The sequence below is a fragment of the Parasteatoda tepidariorum genome, chromosome 1 (genome assembly GCF_043381705.1).
Source record: "Parasteatoda tepidariorum isolate YZ-2023 chromosome 1, CAS_Ptep_4.0, whole genome shotgun sequence".
NCBI lineage: Eukaryota > Metazoa > Arthropoda > Arachnida > Araneae > Theridiidae > Parasteatoda > Parasteatoda tepidariorum.
The window spans coordinates 5,372,936-5,394,140 of record NC_092204.1 but is presented as its reverse complement, the minus strand read 5'-3'; the positions used below and the strand labels follow the sequence as shown (position 1 = coordinate 5,394,140).

Genomic DNA, 21,205 nt, shown 5'->3' with positions numbered 1-21,205 from the left:
AATAGTTTGAAGCACAGATAAAGTCTAAAGCAATATTGCATGACATTTTATAAGACTAAAAAGGATATTTTTGAAGTTGCTTCTTCTGTATCTGCGTCATATCAGTTGAGTTCTATGAAATTGTCTTTGTAAAGTTCAAAAGTTAGTTAATTTAATATGAAAATTTTCCTTCTTTCCAAAAAAAAATTGGTTGCTGCTTCTGTGGAAATTTTTTTTCTGACCTTGGATCAACTATTTTAAGTAAGATATCATCTCTTAACTTTATAAATGCAATTTATTTTTAGTTAATTTGGAAACTTTTCATTTTTTTGGAAATAATGTTTGTAGTAGTTTTTAATTAAAGAAAATTAGTTTTGCTTTTTTTTACTTATTGTTAAATGTGTGATTCGTTTTTTTAAGCACAACTTGATGAATTTCTTACCATTTTAAAACTTATTAATTTGCAGGGAATAATTCAAAAGTACGAATTGCATGGAATGATACTCTTGAAAAGCTTCATACCGCTTAGCCATAAAATAACTGGGAATTTGAAGATAATTTAAAACAAGGTGACGTAATGAAAGGTAATTTTTATTTTAGCAAAACTTTTTAACTTGTTTTTTATATTTTTTAAAAATTTTGGAAGATTATTTTTTTTTGATTAATATTCTTATTTATTTACTGTTGTATTATTTATAAGTAACAAACTTTTAAAAAAAAGAAATTTGTAATTTCTTATTTTCATAATTTGTGTCTGTATGAAGTTATAAATAAAAATAATTAATTCTTTAACTCTTTAACATTTGTTTTAGATTAATTTAAGTTTTTTTTATGAATAAATAATTCTTTTCATTGATAATTATTTTGAATGCATGTTTCTTTTGACGTAAACATTTGTAATAATTTTAGTTTTTAATGCATTGCTAATACATGATAGTTATGCACAGGGTGCGTAGCGTTTCTAAAAAGGGCTTATTTTTGATTTATGTTTTTTGAAAGCCCTTAAAGGTGCTTTTTTATTCGGGATATGTAAAAAGAGCTTAATTTTCTGTCTTTTTAAAAAAAAAAAAATTTTTTTTTTGCCATGTTATTTGTCATTCTACATTGCAAAAATACATGATTTTTTTCAATTTTCTGTGCAATATTTATCAGAAACTGGTTATTTTATCATGATTATGTAAAGTTTTTGAAAACGTTTCTGAATTTTATTGATTTTATGTTAATAAATTAAGAACTTTAAGCGATAGAAAAAAATAATTGTTACTACTGCACAGATCCTAATTATGTTTTTTTTTTTTTCGAAAGTGATTAAAAATATTTTTTGAGTGATAAAAAAGTACTTAAAAAATGCTTATTTTTGCTGAAAAGTCTGAATGCGCACCCTGTATGTCTTCAGCAGAAAATCAGTTTGAATTTTATTTGATTTTGGTTTTATTTTTATTACATTATATACACAAAACTAAAAATATTCGAATGTTTACATCAAATTAAAATATAAAAATTTTGATATCATTTTAATATTCTCTGTTAGAAGTTGTATTTAATTTGAAAAATTGTTTACATTCCTTTGAATTAAGCTGTTTTTATAATAGGAATGTGACATGATGAATAATAAGATAGATTTAATTTTATTTTCACATCTTATAAATTAACTGTTAAGAAATGAAGTATATTAAATTAATAACAAATAATATTTCTACAGCCAATGTACTAATTTCTACAGCCAATGTACAATGTAATTTAAGTGTACTCAAATGCTGAGGCTTTCATAAATTCAAAGTTTAGCGTGCAGTTAGATAAACTATTAAATATTTTTGAGAATACTATTTATAGCTTCAACTTATTTTTAGTTTCTTTGATGATTTCTACATCAATGTGTTATAAATCAATTTAACATATGGAATATTTTCTTAAATTTTGTTTCATATTTTTTTTAAATTTCTATATTTTATAATATATTTCTTCTAACTTGTTTTTACTAGACTTTGAGACTTCACCCCTTGCTTATTATAATCATAAACCCCCGAGTTTGATTCGCAGTCATAATTCTTTTTCTTCTCACTAAACATTCACATCAAAATCAACACGGCACTGAGCCACAATAGAATTAATTTTGCTAACATTTAATATTTTAGTCACCTGTATAACGAAAATAATTATTTGTTTCTTATTCCCTTTGATCTCTACCTAATTATGCCAATTTAGTTTTGTGAAAAAAGAGTTTGATCTATAATACTATCTTTCTATAAAAGATTATTCGTTCCACCTTTTATGTTATAAACATATAGTTGATTGTGATTTTACTTTTTATATTTTACTTCTTTGAAGCTTTTTTAATATACTTAAATCATAATCTTAAAAATTGCAATATTTTCTAGCTTTATTGCATTTTTTAGATATCCTTTCTTTTATGTGCTGATAATATGTAATGGTTTATAATTGTTTGAAATTGTTAATGATTGTTAATTTTTTTTCAGGTCAAAGCAATGACTTATTATTCCACGACTAGTGCATCATTTGTGCCATTTAGACTGCTTTCGATTGTTGAAGATGTGGATAAAAACAGGTGACTTTCTTTTCTCTTAACTGCTGAGTATTATTAAATTTGTTATTTAAAGGATAATTTTAATTAAAACTCAGTTTGTAATAACATTGCTTTTTTTTAATCATTATAATCTGAATTGATTATTAATTTTTAATCCAAAGAAGAACATGCTTTTTTATAACTATTTTTGTTTATACAAGTTACATTTTTTATTAACTTGAATTATTGTATTAACTATTCATTTTTTATTAACTTGCAAGCTAACTTTAGATACTATAGCCTATTTTAGAGCTTAGCAAATTTTGGAATCTTCGAAATTAAAATCTTAGAAATTTTAAAAAATATCTTCGATAATTAAACACGAAAAATGTTTTTTATAAAAACAAAACGAGGGAAATATAATAGCCCATCCCTATACATTTGAGAAGAGGAGAGGGAAGGGGAGGAGGGTGAAGACATGGAACAGGTCTTCTCCGCAGATGGTGTACTCGAGCTTTGCGATCGCGAATCAGCACGCACGGTGTAGTCGTCACAGGTATGTACGTATGTCACAAAATAAATCTTCTTATTTTTTAAATATTTTTCAGTTTAAACTTGTTGATAGAAACGTTCAGGATCTTGAAATATTTTAATTTGGTGTCACTCTTCAGTCTTCAGGACTGAAATTAGTCTTGGAAACAAAATCAGTGGTCTAAATTCGGTCCTCCAATTAAAATCTATTTTTTAATTATTCAAAAACTTTCTTTTATCTTATTTTTCTTTTAAAAAATTTAAGATATATTCTCAGTTAAAATTAAATAAAATTACTCATTTTCATGATTATTGCTGCATTTTCCTTCTGATGTTTTGAAATGCTAGGGAAAGTTGAATTAAGATTTTTTTAAGTGAATATTAAGTAGAGATATGAATGGCTTCAAGGTGATTATTGTAAAAGGACATAGTAAGTTAACTGTTAAAATAGACTTTTAAAATGAAGGAAAATAAATATTGTCTTTTAGGAAACATAAACAAGTCATTGTCGCATATCACATAGTCATTGTCGCATAGCCGCAAGGCACATATAATGTAAGAGCCATTCTTGTGGAAAGGTACATTTTGCAGTCAGTAAGCTATCAACGTTTGGAAATTCTGCTAAAATGCTAGATCGTGTGAATTAGTCAAAAAAGTTCAGTGTTGAAATTTTGTTTTTGGAGTAGGTACCCCATGAGTATAATTAAAAATTTGTTTTTGCTAATGTAAAAATGTTTAGTTTAAAACATTTATTAAGCTGCTCTTAAAAAGCTCTTTCTATTCATATAAGATCTTTATAAGAACCTTATAGTACTAGCAGATAATATAATTTGCCAATATTTTGAAGATTCATGTGCAGGTTACTACAGGCATTTATTGTAAGTGTCTAATTAATATTACGTTTAAGAAATAAATTCATACTACTTGATGCTTTAAGAAAACTTTGTTATGACAATATTAAAAAAATTTTCACAAAAATACAATATGTAACAAAAGATTGACACTTTTTCATTTATGTTTTGCAATATTTATATTCTTTGTTAATTTAAGCCTAACTTAAATATAGTTTTTAATCTGTTTATATACAAAATTATTAAGGGAGAGGAAAGTTAGTGTGGATATTGGGCTAGAATAGACATCTTAAATTTTTTTTTTTACTTATAAGTCAAATTTTTTATGTGAGGTATCATACATTGGCAACATGAATGAACTGTCCATGAAAAAAATAAAATTTTAATAAGGACAACTCTGAATAACTTTTGATCTTGGTCTGATGACATTCTAGAATCCAGTCTTAATAGTTCGAAAGGGTGACCTTAAATATGCTCATTAATTAGTGCATACGATATTTAAGTTACAGTTATAAAATTCTTCTGTCCAAAAATAATTCCATTCAGAAAAAAACTTTTTGTAAATATTTATCATTTTTTATTTAATTTAATAAAAGTCAAAGATTTTGAATTGTAAACTATGCAATTTATACAATTACTTTAAATGATGTAATTTAACCTTGCAAAATATCAAATGTCAGCAAAATTGGTCGAATAGTTCATCAAAATTGAATTTTAAAGACACAACTTTTGTAAAAGTCGATTTCTCAGAAACTATTTGATGATTTTTTGCATGGCCGTTAAAAATAGTTATGATCAAATTAAGTTTTAACTAACCTGTGATCTTAAAATCTATAACACTATAGGCCATTCAACTAACAACATTGTCTGCCGTCAAATAAGTAAGCCCGTTGTAGGAACTCGTTAAACGTATAAAGCAATGCGTGTTCGACCACTGTTTAAGTTAATAATCTTCCAAAATTAAAGCAAAATATTGCAACCCTTTTACTAAAAACAAAAGGTATCACATTCATTTTCTTAATTGAAATCATATTTTGTTTGATTCAAAGTTATGCCTTTTTATTTGTTTTTTCTCAATTCAAATATTTCAACTTTTAATAGACCAATTCATTTAAAACTTGGTAATTGGTTTAAGTATAACATGTTGTTTAAATTTAATCTAGCACTTGAATATTGAAAAATATTTTAATTTATTTATTTACTGTTTTCGGAGCGAAATATATTTCTTTGCAGCAAAATCCAAAATCTTAAGTTTTTTAATTTAAAAAATACTTTTTTTTTTTCAATTTCTATGTGCTTGTATTGTTGTAAAAAAAAAACCTTTTTTATTGCCTATAAAAAGTTATTTCAAATCATTTTCATGATTTTGCTTCAATATGCCAAATTATTTTTTTATATATAAATTTTAAATCAAAGGAAAATTAAATTATAAAAGTTCTTCGTTATGCATCACAAAAATAAATGCGTTTAAAAAATGTCTTTGCTTTTGTTAAAATATCGTAGAAAATTAAGAATCTTAAATAAGTTATATGTCCAATAAGTTGTAGAATTTTTTTAAAAAAAGGTATACATTGATGATTTTTCAATGAAATCAAACCCTTTAATTCTTAAATTACAACTGATTATTAAAATTAACATTTACTGTTATTTATGACGTCAAAAGTTATTGGAGATTATTTATTTTCTCCTTGCAAAAAGTTTTTACGACTTGCTAACTTGTTGGTCAAACATTTCATTAAGTTTAGTTTACCCCGACCTGCCTTTATTAAGGGCATACGTGAAATTTATATTGACCAGCCGCCGCGACAAAAATTTTGGTAAATCAAATTTCTTTCATTTGCTAAGTTCAGAGCTCTTTAATTCAGTCTACAATCTGTAGACAATTACTAGATATGGGTGATTCTCACGAAATAAGACAATTTACAGTGTCTTGCTTCAAGATCTAATACTATACTACTAAATGACCTTTTTTTTAAAATTTTAATAAATAGCATTGCTGTTAGTGTTTTAAAATGGTCTTGTACTAGCATTGGCAGTTTTGTATATTTAAAAAATTTAATTGAATTTCAAAATCTCTATTTTCCTGGTGTGTCAAAAACAATATTTCCAATAATAACTGGCTTCAAAACTTCCCTTAAATTTTTCAACATTAAATTTTTGTTTATCTCAACCGTTGTAAACATTTCTAGAATATATGCTGAGAATATTATTTACAAAAACATTGTTGAAAAAAAAAATTTCTGTCAATAATTTGTTTTTCACAAGGAAATCTGTCATTTTCCTGGCTACTTTTCTTTAGTGATTTATAACTGAAATATATAGCGCCAGCAGTCATAATCTTATGTTAATAGATTGATTAGAATACCATCCTATATGAACATGTCTTGTTGCATGAATAAAGTACCAATTTTATGATTCAAAACATATTTTAAAAAATTTTTCAAGATGAGTAGGTTTTTGTGTTGTCATTTTCCTGGCTTCTTGAAATCATTAATAACATAAACTACATAGATTTACCTGAGTTATTTCAAGAAATCCTATTGTTTTCTGCTGAGTGTAAACATCTTACGCCGAAATGTTAAATTGAATTAAAGTTAAATGCTATATAATGGCAAATTGACATTATCCTAGCTGTCATTTTCCTGACTTCTGTATGTCAAGACATTGAAACAGTTACCTGAAAATTTTTTAAACAGTTGAATGTAAAGAGAGAAAACAAATATTAACATAATACCAAGTTTATGTAAGATTATTATATGCTTGAATGTAATCAGTTAATTTTTTTATTTAATGATTGATTATTATACACAATTTTATTCTGTACATATCAGCAGCAAAAACATTTTTGATTCTTTCTTCAGTAGATAAAAGAATAAATTTAAGCAATTCATGGCCATCTAACACAAAGGCTTAAGTTGAGTTATTTATTATTAGCTTAAAATGACTGTTTTTTTTTTCTTTTTAACTTCTAAGCTAACATGTCATTTTCCTGGCATTCAAAATTTGGTGAATTTCTATTTTATTTTTTTTTCTTGAGCAAATTTCAATAAACTACACTGCTGTCTGTAAGATATTAATAAATGTAAGTAAATAAATACACAAAAAAATTGGGATTATTTTTAAGACTATAAATTTGAAGAAATTTTCTGTTCCGAATTGTCATGTTTCCAAAGTATCACCCATACGTATTTTAAATTGAAATGTAATAAAAGAAAATTTGTTCCTAATAGTTTAAATAGGAAAACCCTCGAGCCTTTTACAGTTAATTTTGCTTTTTTGCTTGCAAATTTACAGAATTAAACAATATCATTTGTTTGAAAATAATTTAAAATAATAATTAGGACTTTCTAAACTTAGAAAAGCAAATTCTTGCATTGCAACTTGTACAAAATGATTCCTTCTTTATTCAAATCCTTTTTTAAAAAATCCAATCAAATATTTTAGAAATTATTAATAACGTTTAACGACATCCACATTAACTTGTGGGACAAACATTTTTATGCACCTACGCTATTTAAATCTACTATTTCAAATAGAAATAGCTTTCTAAAATTTTAAAATTTGTTAGCTACTTATTTTCTAAATTTCGCATTTTGTCATCATTTTCAAACTTAGTTTTTTTAATTATTTAAACCAAGAGGCCCCAGAGTTGTATAAAAAAATAATGATAGAAGTATTATGAAAATTTTCGCGAATTTTTATATGAAGTGAGAAATTTTAACTGTCACGGAATGTTACAAATTAAGTAAAAAATATATAGTTCTAAATATGTAAACAGTTTATTTTTTATTCAAGAGAAATTTAAAAGAGGGCCGTTCATATGTTACGTAAACATACCCTCCAAGTTATGAAGATTTTGAAAATAATTCTTTCTAGTGGTAGCAAACCAAAGTAGAAATTTTTAAAGCAAATGGATCTCTCATAAAACTTTTATCAGAACTTAAGAATCTAGCCATATGGCCTGCACTTTTATAAGTAATAGTGGACAAGTTACACTAAAATTATTTTTTTAAATATTAAGACATTAATTTTGCTACCGTCTGAAAAGAAGATTTCTGAAACTACGGAAATTCCGTAGCAGTTGGAGGGTATGCATAAACATGTTTCACCCAATTTCGGTATACCCTCTCTGTAAAGAAAGATAATTGCAAAAAGTTTTTCGTGCATATATAAGAAATTCTCATCCCTTTTTTTGCTTTAATGTAATTTTAGAGATAAATTTAAATAAATAATAAAATAACTTTGCACAAAACTAAATGTATATTTTAGTTTATTTTGTAAATTTTTAAATAAAATATTCTTTTCTAAGAGTTTTTCATAATTTTTTTTCTATAGTCAAATCTCTTGACTTCAAAAATTTATTAAAGATACTCTTTGACCAAATTTAACTTTAGTTACAAATATGATATTTTCTACTTATTTTCGCATTCTCTGTTTTAACTTTTGCAATAAAAGTTTACATTTTGCTAGCTAGTAATAGCATACCAGTACCAGAACAAAATGTTAGCTCACATTTGAGTGCCAAACGCTTTTAATAACCCATTCTTAAAAGACAGTTATAGCTAAAATATGATTTTGCTTGAACTTTAAAAATATATCATTCGTAGGAATTTTGTCTCAAATTTTAAGCTAATCAAAGGAAATCGTTAACCCACCAAATAGTATTAAGTAACACGTCAATGAAGAAATTAAGCAAAAATTTGCTTTACCCTTTGACACAGATGAGACTTTGGTATCCCTTTGAAGTATTTTTTTGATGTTTTAATTACAATCAAAAACATATTCTGGTATTTTTTAATTTAAAAACAGTTTAATAGTTACTAAAAAAACTGTCAAACTATCGGACAATTTATATATTTGTACTAAAATATAAATTTTTTAAAAAAAAAGTAGTATGCATTTTTTTTTACTCATATTCAAAAATTCATCCACTGATTTTAAAAGAGGGCCGTTCATATGTTACGTAAACATGTTTCACCCAATTTCGGTATACCCTCTCTGTAAAGAAAGATAATTGCAAAAAGTTTTTCGTGCATATATAAGAAATTCTCATCCCTTTTTTTGCATAAATGTAATTTTAGAGATAACTTTAAATAAATAAAATAACTTTGCACAAAACTAAATGTATATTTTAGTTTATTTTGTAAATTTTTAAATAAAATATTCTTTTCTAACAGTTTTTCATAATTTTTTTTCTGTAGTCAAATCTCTTGACTTCAAAAATTTATTAAAGATATTCTTTGACCAAATTTAACTTTAGTTACAAATATGATATTTTCTACTTATTTCCGCATTCTCTGTTTTAACTTTAGCAATAAAAAAATTTGCAGAATACGAAATTATGGTGCCTTGTGCATGTATCTCTGCCCCCTTGTAAGTAGCAGTAAGCAAATCACAAACCTTATATGCTTTCTTAATATTCTAACGGCTACAAATTAAATATTTAGTTAGCTTTTGAAGACGATGCAAGCGTCTTGTCTTCGTAAATAGATCGAGCATCATCAAATCCGCAAAAAATTGTGCAAGCGACAAATTTTAAAAAATCCAAATTGCAGCCAAAATGAATTATGCTTGCGACGAATGGTCTCCACGATGAATTGCACTTAAGGCGAGTGGTCCCCACGATGAATTGTCACTCGGACGGACGACTTGTACCCTGGCTGAATTGTACCGCAAAAAATTGAGCATGACAAGTTACCGAAGAAGAAAAAAGTCGGAGCTATAACAAGTTATAAATATAAACTAAAATAACACAAATTTGAATTTAACCTCCAAATCTTACTTTGAATTTAACTTCCTAATTTAGAAGTTTTCTTTAGTTTATCCGGTAAAACAAATTTATGGTTCAAACAACCTTTGGCTAATTTTTGTCCTAGAAATCACGAGTTCAACTTTACATTCAAGCGATAGCCCATTGAAGGAAATTAGTAGATCACTCTTGCTCAACAAACTTTTTCGTAGTCTGCTTATTCACCAAAAATAAGTTAAGCTGTTTAACATAAGCCTGTTTAACAAATTTCTAACTAAAACACCTCAAGTTTAAATTTCGCATCTAAACTAGTGCTTATTATAGAAATCATTATCCCCTTTAAAGCTTGTTGGGAAAATAATAATAAATATGGTTAAAATAATAAGGTGGCAACCAGAAAATTTTGTTTATAAACCAATATTAGAAAATGGTTATTCAACCCTCAAAAATCGGTTTTTGCTATTACCTAGCTTACTTACTTTACCTAAGTTTCGATTGAAAAAAAAAAAAAGGTTTCAATTTTGCTAGCTAGTTATAGCGTAGCAGAACAAATTGTTTGCTCACATTTGAGTGCCAAACGTTTTTATTCTTAAAAGATAGTTACAGGTAAAATATGATTTTGCTAGAACTTAGAAATATATCATTCGCATGACTTTTGTCTCAAATTTTAAGCCTATCGAAGGAAATCTTTAGCCCACCAAAAAATTTTAAGTAACACCTCAGTGAAGTAACAAAGTAAAAACTAACTCTACCCTTTGAAGGGACATCGGTGTTCCTTTTAAATATTTTTTCTGATGTTCCATTTACAAGCAAAAACATATTCTGTTATTAGTAGTTACAAAAAAAAATATCGGACAGTTTTTATATATTTGTACTAAAATATAAAATTAAAGTATGTATTACTTCACTCATATTCAAAAACTTATCCACTGATTTTGAATATTATCGAAATATCAATGATGAATAACAGTTTCTCTAAATAACTACATATTCCCATATCTGTGTCGCTGATACATCACTACTAAAACTGAGGTTAAATGAAGAAAAAATTAAAAAAGAAATTTTGCTTAAAATATGTTTTAGATAACTATTAAGCTTAAAATAATGAAATGTGGACAATCTGAAATATTTTCAATAGAAAGGACGGTGGGTAAAAATTCATATTTTTCGTGACTAATATGTTATAACGCATATAAATCTTATACTTATAACCAAGATAAATGAGAATAAAAAAAAAATACTTTACAACCAATATAACTATTTTTCCAAAAATTATTATGTTAGGAGCTCAAATCTAGTTACTATAATTACTAGTATTTTTAAAGAAAAAATTAAAATAAGGAGATTTTAAGATCCTAAGCAAGCATTGCTCATAACTCTCTATTCCACTTACTCTTAGAAACCGTGGTGGCTCAGGGGGTAGAGAACTCGCCTCCCAATGACATGAACTGGTCGATACGAATTCCGCTCTCGGATCGCACCGACTACAGTGCTGACGTAACATATCCTCAGTGGTAAACGGACCATAGGTTAGAGTCCCCTTGCCATCAGTATAATCGAGAGGAAGTTTTCGTGGTTTTTCTCTTAATGTAACGAAAATGCGAGTCCCATCAAAAAACTCCTCCACGAAAGTAAATTTCTCCCAATATTTGATCCATGAGTTTCCTTGTCTTCTGGATTGTGTTAAAAATTACAAGGCTACGGAGTTGAACATTAGTAGTCGTAAACCCTAAATTGGGTCAGCTGTTCAACGACAGTTATAAAATAAAATAACCCTCCATCCCCTTGTAAGTAACAATAAGCAAATCATTAAGTTGTTCATTAGTCAGTTATATTGGTATTTAACGAATTACAGATATATATTACGGTTTATATTACAGATAAGTAAAGCCTGGATTTTAATAACATCTGCATATTTAGACACTTTTGCTAGTTTAGGAAGAAAATTTTTTTTAAATAGAAGTAAATTATTTTTACAACTTTCACTCATTTTAACGCTAGTAGACTGTTCTAGTTGCAAATAACTTAGAGCCTTATTTGATTTACAGCTGGAACTGGGGTGCAGTTTCTTCAGGAAAAAAAAAAAAAAAAAAAAAAAAAAAAAANCTGAATTCGATTTGACAGTGCATCAAACGAGTTTTCCTTTCATCTTTTGAATTAGTGAAAATTAAGTTTTATATTCTCTTATTAAAATGTTTTAATACAATTGCATGCTATATTAAATTTCAGAAAAGATGTTTTTCAGATTTAATTCTTGTAATAATACAAGGGACTTTTTTTCCTCGTAGTGGTATTTTTTGCTATTTTTAAAGGTATGTTTTGCTATTTTTTGGAGATTTCTTGGGTCTTCAAAATCCGGGCTTTACAAATCAGCAATAGAAAACTAACACATATTCCTAGACTGATAAAAAAATGAGAAAAAAAATCTATAGAACCTTAAACTTTTAATATTAGTATGGATTCTCTAACCACTTGACTATTTTCGCGTGTCATATGTTGGCCCGATTTGATCACCTCTACGTTAAGCCATCTGAAAAAATAGTTTCCCAACCACAAAAAATTTTTTGCAAAAAAAAAAAAAAAACGTTACATCAAATTTTTGACATTAAAATCACACGTATAAATTTTGTCTCCAAATTTATGATCGTTTTAATACATCGTTAGTTCATACATCAAACTATAAAAAAAAAAGAATAATTGTTACAAACAATTTAATGGTCATATCAGAAGTTAACAATTTATTGAGCTACAGTGTTGAGTGCTTTGACCTAGAATTTTGACCACAACGATGACACATTTTCGAAAATTATTAACCGTAAAAAATTGTTAACCAGAAATTTTTTTTAAACCAAAATAAGAATTGAGGCTAAAACAGCTACTTAAAACTTTAAAAAAAATATCTGTCCCTTTTCAACGAAGTATAAAATTTTATACAGTGTTTGCTTCTAAGGAAAAGCTACAGAAAAAGCTTTTTTGCGTGCTAAAAATTTCCGTTTGTCAACTTTTTACAAAACAGCTTCTTGTTCAAAACACCTAATTTTTGAGCAAATTTTACGAATTTTGTTTGCTCATAGAGCTCTCCTGCTTAACAGCTGATAACATTTTCTTAACTGATCCATCAAATATAAAGTTACGGCAAAACAGGTTTTAACTTATTTTTGGCCAAAAAAAAAATCAAATAAAATTCTGAATTTTGTCACAAAAAGTTAGCTTATTGTAAGATCGTGAACTCGCTTTCTCCCACCAAAGCTTTTGAAACAAGCAAAAGTTATAATATTTTTTTTTATTTATTTATTTTTTTTTTTTTTTTAGATTAACAAAGAGAGGGACAGTTATCCTGGGGACTGCCAAGGGCCGATCAGAATTCCTTACGAAAATATATTCATTAATGTTCTTTTTCTTTCAAAGAAAATGGCAGATAATTTCTTTTTATTTATACAAAAACTACAATTTAGTGTGAAATCTTTGAAATTTAACAAATTATGAAAACTTTCTGAACTAGGAAATGGGGGTTGGTAGGAAGGGTTTAGGAAAACCTAAAGCCCAATGAAAAAATATTTGCAAATAGCTAAATAAATAAAAATAATATGCATCGATATTCTTGTAAGAGAGAAATCCTAATTTTCGGGAAATTGGTCTACTAAATTTGATATGCACAGTCTATCGAATATGAATAGTCTATTTAAACTTTACATCCCAGAATTTTCAGTATCAAATTAATTCAAACATTAAAGTATATATACTATACGTATAATCTTATGTCATTTAACTTTAAAAAACAAGTTTTTTAACAGTTTTTATAGAAAAGTTTAAATTTGACACTTAATAACAGATTAGCTGAATTTTAGTTGAAATTGATCATTCAAATTTAAAAATACTTACCAGGAAAATTTATAAATTATCAATACAAATATATTATATTAAGTTAAACTAATGATCCTTTACTGTTGTTTTCTGAATTATATATATTCAGCAATATATGCTATTCTATAAAAAATAAGAATGTTAAAAAAAGACTGTTCTACACGTTCTTAAATCACATTTATTCATTGAGATTAAGTCGGCAAGAGACTTAAATATCTTCATTTTAATTTACACTGAATTCAACCGTAAAAAACTTATCTTACCGTATTCATATTAGTATGCGATCATGAAATCAAAAGTTCTCAGTTCACCGAAATAATGTTGGAAGTTCGTTGATAAGGAAAGCATTAATGAAAAAAAAATGTTTTGAAATGTTGTTTGCGTTCTGTTAAAAAAAGATTTACAGATGTTCTAGATTGGTTTGTCAAGTTTTTCAGCTTTTTTCTTAGAGAAATTTTGTTTCCCATTTGCTGGTGGGAAAAAACAAGTCCTACCTATGCAGATATTCTGATGTTACTGAATGAAAACTTGATAAATAGTAGCCTGAAAATTTCTGCCCCGCTAGAGGGTATATTCACACGTTGGGATTGCGAATTTTTTTTTAAAAAATATTTTAGCGATTGGTTATTTTATTTTATAACCGTCGTTAAACAGCCGACTCCATTTTGGGTTTACTACTATTAATGTTCAACTTCGAAGCCTTAAAATTTTGAACCCACTCCAGAAGACTAGGGAACTCCAGGATCAACAATTATGGGGAGAAATTTGCCTTCGAGGAAATTTTGATGGAACTAACCAGCATTTGCTTTACATGGACGTTATAGGAGAACCGAGAAACACTCCCACGGTTAGCCTAACGACAAGGGAACGTTAACCCACCATTCATTTACAAAAAATATGATATAAATGAAATTTTACGCTAAGGATGCGTAAGTCAAGTTTGTCTCGTGAGCTAACCACATTTTAATATTAATCGCCCCATTTAAATAATTCTTCTTGTCCCTAAGTTATTGTTTTAAAAATAATCCATTTTAATTTTTCCCGGCTTCTACTAAATAAAAGCAGTTGAAACTAGATTTCATAATAGAAATATACGTAGATTAATATGGTATAAAAAATTTGTACCTTAATTAAATTTTTTTCCATCCACAATGAAATAATAAAAATTTATAAATAATTATTAAAAATTATTGTTTTTGCATGAAATGATCCTTGGGTAAATGAGTTTTATGAGTGTGTGAAATCTAATTAGAAATTGCTAAATTAGTCTATAAAGCATGATTAAAAACGCTAAAAGTGAAAATAATGTAAGGGGGACCAAATTTTCATCCGTTCCCTATTAGAACCACAAAATCTATATTGCGGCATATTTAGAAGGTTAGGAATTCAAATATGCAAAAAAATTATATGTGTTTTCAGAGAAAGTACATTTTTGTGCCCGATTTCGGGAAAGTCCGATCATTTAGAGCAAAATTTATTCAGAGTGATTTTTTTTTTTTTTGCTCACGGTACACATTTATATTGTATAACAAGAAAGTCATGAATTTATTAATGTTTCTTTAATTTTGTGATTTGATTGCTATTTCTTATTTTTAATTTCAGGTGGTCACCTTTAATTTTCTGGTAGAGAGTTACAGGTCCTCCTTTGGCAAGATCGAGGTGAAACAACTAAGGCTACTATTTTTAGGGTTAAAGAGAGAATAGAAGGGCTAGGTCACACTCCTTTGAAGAGACTCGTGCCGCTCCAATCTTCTGATTTCACCAGTGACGTCAGGGTGGCGAAAGTCTCAGCTTCTCGCTTTACAAATAAACTGTTTCGCATCTAATTAGCGTCTTTTTTAAACTTATTTCAAAACATTCATTGTTTTCTATATTTTTTTAAAATATTTATTTTAAAGGTTATTTTCTTCACACCTGTTTGCAAAAATTTAACAGTAGTAGCCAATAACATCTCGCACGATAGCGACCGGCAAGAATTATTATAAAACACAAAATGAGAAAACACAATTTTCTATGTTTTATTCCAGAAAATATAAAGGTGTCATCAAATGAGGTATTAAATATACTGGAAGAATTTATTCTGCTGTGAATAAAAGTATTATATTTCATGTTTTTTGTTTAGACGTTTAAAGATAACTTTAAACAGAAAAGAAAACAAATTCTGAACATCAAAGAAAAAAAATCCTGGTCAAAGAATATTAAATCCTGAACTTCAAAAATTTTCATATCCTCTAGTTCTGATTTTTGAGATCTGTGTGCGACTTGACGTCATGAGATGGGGAATCATAGCTTCAGCTTTGAGTATGAAATGAACCAGCCCTTCTTCATCTTCTCTTTAGCCCTGACTATTTTTATTTTACAAGAAATAGCCAAAAAGTGACCTTTTCAGGAAAAAATTATACTCATTTTAGAAATATACGACGGTTGTAAATAATATATAATTACCAAACTATCGAGTAGCGTCAAATCTAATTATCAAATTCAAATAGCAATATCAGAACTCAAAACACCTTGCGAGAAAAGCCGAAAAACAATAAATAAAAGCTCAGGAAACCTATATGAATTTGTAATGCAGCCGTCGGAACCGACATTTTTAAGTGAAAATTAATTGTTTAATCGCGTTTCGTTATTCGCAAACGCAACGACCTATAGAAGCATGGCCGGATTAACCTATAGGCACACTTAAAACATTAAAACTGTAGTAATAATCCACTGAAATGTACTACTTCAAGTAAATCTGCTGATCCTTTACTGTTTTTCGATGTATGTTATTCTATAAGGAAGAATGTTTAAGAACTGTTTTACACGCTCAAGTCAAAATTCTTGATGGTCCATTGAAACTTTTTTGATGGTTTATGCTGGTTTCAGAGCGATGGTCACCATCATCCTACATTTTCCATTTCGTATTCATGGTTTGTTTTCATTTTCCATATGCTAACAAACTTGTATCATTCCATGATGCTACTTTTATACTATTATGGTTAACTAACAAGAGAAGTCTCATGGACCGTGATAGTTTCAACTATACATGATGTTTTGTGGGAATCCTTGTTGGTTCTCAGGAATCAAAACAATTAGGTTTTTTTAATGGTGGACCATCATAAATCAGTCCAAATTCCTACATTGGGGTAATGGTTGTTCAGGATCGTTACAACATATGATTTCTAAGAAACTATGATGGAAATTTCTGATGGTTTCACGTGAACAAACCATCAAAACAAGTTGCTATTATGTTGGACCATCAGTCCGCATTCCTACATTGAAGTGAAGGTTGCTTATGCTGGTTACCATCAAGATTATGTTGGTCCATCAATGGTAAACCATCAAAAATTTTGACTTAGGGGTTCTGAAATCCCATTTATTTATTGAGATGAAGTAGGCAAGGAACTTAAATATTTTCATTTTAATACAAATTGAATTGATCATTAAGAAATTTATTTTGCCGTAATATACTTCCGTAATGGTATGTCATCACGAATTCGAAAGTTCCCATTTCACTGAAATGATGTTCGTTTATCAGAAAAGCATTAATGAAAAAATGCTCTTGAAATGTTACTTGCGTTCTGTTTCGAAAAGATTTACCGATGTTCTAGATTGCTTTGTCAAGTTCATCAGATTTTTTCTTAGGGAAATTTCTTGTTTCCTCTTTTCTGATGGAAAAAACACGTCCTACCTTTGCAGTTATTCTTAGGGTACTGAATGAAAATCTAATGAATAATGGTCTGAAAATTTCCGTCCTCTAGAGGGCGTATTCATGCGTTGTGATCACGAATAACATATATCAGAATCTTAGAATTAAAAAATAAACAAATGAGGATTTGATTGGACGAAAAAAAAACGATTGGTAAAAAAGCTGAATTAGTGTGGAATGTGGCATATTAAATTCGTCAGAATATGATTATAATTTAAAATTCTTGTGTCGTTATGTCATATAAAAAATTATTGGAATTTGAAAACCTATTAAGAAATGGTCAGAAAAGCATCACGATTGTGGATTTGCTAATAAAGCGTGTCTAAAAATGATTTGGTCACTGTTAAAACTCAAAGTCTAGTAAATCATAGGAGTTATCGGTAAAACCTAATATTCGCCAAAGTGCATCATCAAAGTCTGTTTTAATATAATTTGGACTTTTACCAAGGATTCTGATAAAACCTAAGATTTTCCGATTAAAGTTCAAAACCAGTTATACCTTAAGATAAGACTTTTCATTCGCAGATATATTGGATACTGTTACGTTATAGGATACCACCACATCATGGTGAACGAATTCAAGACCACAAACGCAACCCTTGATCTCGATGGGCAGTATTGGGAACAGCAGGAGCAATGACACTTTAAGTTTAAAAAAAATCCGTGTTAGGTATACCGGACAAACGTATACTGATCTGTAAACGATCTTCCAAGTGATACGAAATCAAATCGCTCCTCAATAAAAGTTAGGGAGAGTTTCGCAAAGTAAATTCGTAAAATGTTTCGTTTTAGGGGATAAGGGAAATTTTAATTCAAATTGGTCTATTAAAAAGGTCAAGGGATAAGTCTTTCACGAGTTAGCAAAAGGAAAAACGATAAAATGTTAATCAATGCATGACTTAAAGCCAAAAATAGATTAAAAGACAGGATGTGAATATTAAAGTGTGAGAAAGAGCATTCTGTATAGAATTATAAATTAAGAAAAAGATTTAGGTAAGTGAATTACTAAGATTAGTTGAAGCTTTTTAAGTTATATATCTCGATAGACAGATACAAGGCCATCGATTAAAAACTTCAAATTATTAACCAAAAAATTTGTTGAATGTCAAACGCATTAGCCAAGTTTCAAAATTCTAAGCCAAAGGCAAATGTCTTAGGATTGATTTTTCTCATAGAAAACTATGAATTGAAATATTTTATAAAATGCGAATTCAAATCAAGAGGAGTCGTTTTGCAGAAGTAAATGAATTGGTGAGAGGTAAGATATCACTGCAGTAAATATAAATGGAAATTTGATGCATCCCAGTTTCGTTGGCTTACTAATTCTCCTTAGTAGAATGAGTCTTAACTAATTCTAGATTTAACCTAGGACGAATCTAAACATTTATTTTTTCATAGAATAGAGGTTTTATCAGTTAAATGCCCAGAACTGTTGCCATGACGTCATTAGTTATTTTGCACTCCCTTCCTCCCCCACTATCCATATTCTCTGCAGAAAGGAGAGGGATTACTGAATTTGAGGTATAGTTCGTTCACCAGGAATTGGCTCCGCCTTCATTACGTGGTATGCGACAATACTATTTCGCTGTTTTTGGGAGAAAGATGCGAACAATCCTGAACAAGGTTGCGATTTGGCGATATTTATTTCGCACACTTTATGTGCATATTTTTAATATTTCATAAATTTGATGATACTTCGCTCCTTTTTTATGATATTTCTCCCTTTTGAGTGAATTGTTTGTCCTTTTTGAGACATTTTGCTGGGAAAACAGCAGTTTTTAAATTTAGAATATATTTAATTAGTTAGAGAAAAGAAAGGTATAATAGCAGATGATAAAGCGAATTAAGTGACTGAAAAAGAATTCACTGTTTGTGTTTGGCGCGCGTTAAGGGTTGTCTCAATTTCAAGAGCGGAGATGTTTCTCTTTTTACACCCGCGCTGGAATGCGTCCGAGGAGGTGGAGCCAAGTGTCAGCTCCTGGTGAACGAACTATAGTACACATCTGCTGTTACATAGACACGTTTTTTAGAAAATCTTAACAATGCTGCAACCGAACGTTTAGGGGATTAGGGACACTCGAGGTCTACAGACGCAGTTAAATACACCCTATGCAACATCAGTAAATCTTTTGTTAGGAAGTTCTTAAAGGGTGTACTGAAACTTTTCTCGTGTTGTTCTAGGCAACCCCACTCTGACGATGAATCCTCAGTTTTTTTTCTCTCCAAGTATGCAGAATAACACGAGCGATTAATACTCACTTGGGCCGGATAACGCTATTGGTCGAAAATGACATCACTGTTTGGGGGAAGGGAGATGGTGGCTACTGGCTAGTGTTTGTATGATTTTGGCGACAAATTTCGTATTCACACGTGCTTCGGGATTTATTTCTTCCTTGTAAATGTTTACATAATATTATGTCGCCGTTAGGGTGGGGGAGATAGGTAAATGTCCTCTTCAGTATTTCAGACAATATTTTTTTTTTTAATTTAATGAAATTCATGAAAGCTAAAAACAAGATAAATAAAAATAAAGAATGTTTTTGCAATTATAAGATGGTATAGCAATATTACAAATGATTTTTTTTTGTTGCTTTTCCTTAAGAATTATCTTTTACAGCTATGAAGTAACAAAATTTAAATAAATATATGCTCAAATTTACTGATACATCGTTATTTAGTTGTGTTATGAATAATTTTAAAAACTTCATAATCAAACAACTTGTAAATTTTGTTTAAAGTAATGACCAAAATTCTGTGCTTAGCCCCCCCNAATGACCAAAATTCTGTGCTTAGCCTCCCCCCCCCTGCATTTCTAGATCAGTCCCAGTTGCTCACGACGTAAAAGCAGTAAAGTTTAATTTAGATTCTAATAAAAATTACCACAGAACTGTGCAAAATGTGAATATTGTCTTTATTACTTCTTGATTATAATAAATAATCCCACTAAACTGCTCAAAATGAGAACACTGTCTTTATTTTTCACAATTTTAATTATTCAAAGTAATATTTTCTTAATTGCATGCCATACACATTATAAACATTTGCAACTTAAACAAAACAAAATACTGTTTTGTTTAAGTTGTCTACAGTGATAGTATTTGTATAAATTACCTTATTTCTATTAATTACATGGCTAATAAAAATTTAACCCCAGTAAAACTTGTTCTATTTATTTGCCATCAGTGTTTTCTTTTTTAAATAATTAACTGCATTATTGATTCTATTGAACAGTCATTTCCTTAAGTTTTTTAAATATTAAACTAATAAACACAGTTGAAAACTAATGTAGTTATATACCTTGAGACTAATAAATTTATCAAATGGTTATAAAAAGAAAATTATAAGCTTACTAATGGCAAAATTTTAGTAAAATTCACTACTTGTGTTAAAATTTGCAATATTTTTAAAGTGCACAAGCACTCTATAAATTATTTATTATCCACAATCTAAATATTTTTTAGATAACAGGCGTAATGCGAGAAGGACTTTTTATTTCAAGAAAACTATTTAAATTATTTTGTGAATATATGCATTTTTATTATGCTTGTATGTATAATACTTATAATATAGAGTTTTCTATAAACAAAAAGTGTGTGTCTCCCTACACCTAATATTCTTCTTAAGTAAATTTAACTTTTCGAATTTTACTCTATTAACTTTAGAGAATTCTGTTTAGTCTACAGAGACTATCCTAGTACAGTTAAAAGAATTAATTTAGTTGTTCAAATGAATTGCGATATCTTTTTAAGACTAAAAAGATATCTAACTTCATTTAAATTAAAAAAATGAATTTAGTTGTTCAAATGTATTAAGCTATCTTTATGAAACTAAAAAGATATCAAACTTAATTTAAGTTAAAAAAAATTAATTTGAAGCACATGTATTAACTAACAAAATTATTTAGACTCTTAAATAGCTCCAGAACTTTTCTGGATTCTAATATTTACACTAATTGTGATAATTTTTTTAAGGTATTAAAATGAAATGTATTACACGAAATTTTTGTGAAAATGATT

The 21,205-nt window shown here is 28.2% G+C and overlaps 1 long non-coding RNA gene across 22 annotated transcripts in view; it reads left to right on the top strand.

The window, feature by feature from the left end:
• The window catches only part of LOC107451974 (uncharacterized), a 107,250-nt gene extending 87,298 nt beyond the window's left edge, over positions 1–19,952 (top strand). For 17 of the 22 annotated variants that reach the window (XR_011637193.1, XR_011637175.1, XR_011637178.1 and 14 more), the window contains one exon: positions 15,101–15,324. This is a non-coding gene — a long non-coding RNA (uncharacterized lncRNA). Of the gene's footprint in view, positions 1–12,946; positions 13,049–15,100; positions 15,325–19,370 lie in introns of those variants that run through there. The other 5 variants (XR_011637123.1, XR_011637126.1, XR_011637103.1 and 2 more) reach the window with 4 other exon arrangements.
• The last annotated feature ends 1,253 nt before the right edge of the window (positions 19,953–21,205 follow it).